This window comes from Nyctereutes procyonoides, unplaced genomic scaffold (assembly GCF_905146905.1).
Source record: "Nyctereutes procyonoides isolate TBG_1078 unplaced genomic scaffold, NYPRO_anot_genome, whole genome shotgun sequence".
Lineage (NCBI taxonomy): Eukaryota > Metazoa > Chordata > Mammalia > Carnivora > Canidae > Nyctereutes > Nyctereutes procyonoides.
In genome coordinates, this window is record NW_026575133.1 from 51,126,670 (window position 1) to 51,129,600 (window position 2,931).

Sequence of the window (2,931 nt, forward strand, 5' to 3'; positions counted from 1 at the left end):
GCCTTCCCCCTCTTCCTTCCCTGCCCTACTCCTCCTACTCCTACTCCTACTTAGGATAGCCTAATACAATCTGGGAAGGGACAGCCTCTTTAAGAAAAAAAAAAAAAAAGGCCCAAACCATAAAATAAAATGTCAGTATAGGACCTTAAAAGGGAGGTCCATGTGAGTGAGGGGCTGAAGCTTCATAAACTTTGTGGTAGATCCACTTTTAATCTTGATTTCCGTTGCTATCATTCGCAGGAATTTCCTTTTTGTTTCGGCCACATGTGTATTCCTAAACGATATTAAGTGCTGTTTTACATATTTTTAAGCCTTCTACAAATGATATTCTCCATGGTATTTGAATGGAAACTTTTATTGCTTGTTTTCTTTTAATCAACATCATAAGGGGGGAAATGCATCCATGGTGATATGTATAGCTTTAGTTTCTATTAATTGCTATATAGTATTCCATCGTGTGATTATAGCTTATCCATTCTCCTGTTGCAATTTTTTCAGCAAAACCAGCAAGTTGTAAAACAAAAGTAGGTTGTGAAAAAAGGAAAGCGGGGCATAAGACAAACACACACCCTGCAGAGCAAGTAAATCAGTGTCATTTTTTGGTAAGACTAGAATAGAACTAGGTCAGTAAAACATGATTTAGAAAAGAATCCAGAAACAACACTAGAGAAACTGATATATAGTACATTTCAAATCAGTGGAGGAAGTGGACTCTTTAAAAAATGGTATTGAGAGAATCAGTATTTTAATTTAATTTTTTACAATGTTATGTATTTATTTATTTATTTAAAAGAGTGTGAGCTTGAGCAGGAGGAGGGGCAGAGGGAGATGGACAAGCAGACTCCATGCTGAGTATGGAGCCTGACGCAGCACTTAATCTCATGACCCGAGATCATGACCTGAACCAAAATCGAGTTGAATGCCTAACCGACTGAGCCACCCAGGTGCCCCGAGAGAATCGGTATTTATATGTAGACAAAATAAATGAAAGCAAGTCATGATACACAAAATTATACTCTAGATGAATTCAAAAGCTGAACCCTCAAAACAAAAATTTTAAAGAATTAGAGGAGAAAAGCATGGGGAAATATTGTTATGATCCCAGGAAAATGGAGACCTTGAGTAAGTCATGGAAAGCAAAACTCTTGACAGTGAAAGTCCAAACAATTTAAATCATATTCATGAATAAATGTTACCTAAATTGTAAATAAGAAAAAGTGTTGTACAGATGGCCCTTGAACAACACTGGTGTGAACTGCATGGGTCCCCTTAGGCATGGATGTCTTATAGTACAGCACTGTAAGTGTACTTTCTTTTTCTTATGATTTTCTTAACCTTTTCTTTCTTTTCTCTAACTTACTTTATTGTGAGAACATACTACGTAACAATATAATGTACAAAATATGTGCTAATTGACAGTTTATTTTATTGGTAAGACTTCTGGTCAACCACAGGTTATTAGTAGTTAGGTTTTAGGGAATTTGGATTATATGCAGATTTTCTGCTGGGGATGGGAGAAGGCCACACTCCTAAACCCTGAATCATTCAAAGCTTAACTACTGAGCAAAAGATATCCCACTCAATATTAAAGGCAAGCCAGAGACCAGCACATTTTGCAACACATGTAACAAAGAATGAGTGTAACAGATATATAAAGAAAAAGAAAGCCCACCCTTTACAAAGATGAGTGAAGGCTATGAATACACAATTTTACAGAAAGGGAAATACTAGTGGCCAGAAACCTATAAGAAGGCACTTAAACAGATTTTATCATGCGAATACTAATTAAAACAATGAGGAGATAGCAGTTTACACTTACTCCACTGGCCATATTGAAAGCCCTGGAAGGTAAAGAAAGGGTGGTGGAGACTGTCAGGAAGCAAGAACATTCAGACTGCACAGCAACTTTAGAGGCACCTGGGGTACAGCCTGGGACCCACTGTTTCCTCTTGTAGGAATTTAAAATAGAGAGACTTGGAAAAAAATTATAAGATATTTATTGCAGCGCTGTTTGAGGTAGAAGAACTGTTAACAATCCTAAGTGTCTACTAAAAGTGGAGAGGACAGGGGATCCCTGGGTGGCTCAGCAGTTTAGCACCTGCCTTTGGCCCAGGGCATGATCCTGGAGTCCCAGGATCGAGTCCCATGTTGGGCTCCCGGCATGGAGCCTGCTTCTCCGTCCTCCTGTGTCTTTGCCTCTCTCTGTCTATGTCTATCATAAATAAATAAATAAATAAATAAATAAATAAATAAATAAATCTTAAAAAAAATAAAAGTGGGGAGGACAAATAAAATATGGTATATTCATACAATGGAATACTACTTAGCAGTTGAGAGAAATTAGTTTGTTCTGTATAGGAACACGATTAGATTTCCAAGACATTGCTAAGTTGAAAACCATACTTATAGCTTGATGCCTCTTATATAAATACAACCCACAAAATATATTATATATAATTATAAAACTCTAGAAAGAAATGGGCCAAACTCCCAAAAGTGGTTGGTCACCTGGGCCTGAGAAGGGCCTAGGATTATGTGAGATAGTCAGTGGATAGTTTAGTTTTATATACGATGTTCTGATTTTCTTTAAAAGATGCATCTATTTATATATATCTTGTTCAATTAAAAATAAAAAATTGGAAGGATGCATGTTTGCAGTCTTAACTCTCAGAACACAATTATAAGTGATTTTTAGTTTTTTTTTCTTATCTACATTTTCTAAGATTTCTACAATGTTGATCCATCACATTTGTGATAAGAATATAGTCATTTTTTTTCTTTTTATAATTAAGAAAAAATTTTTCTTTTTTTTTAAAAAAAGATTTATTTATTCATCAGAGACACAGCGAGAGATGCAGAGACACAGGCCGAGGGAGAAGCAGGCTTCTCGAGGGGAGCCTGATGTGGGATTTGATCCTGGATTCCAGGATC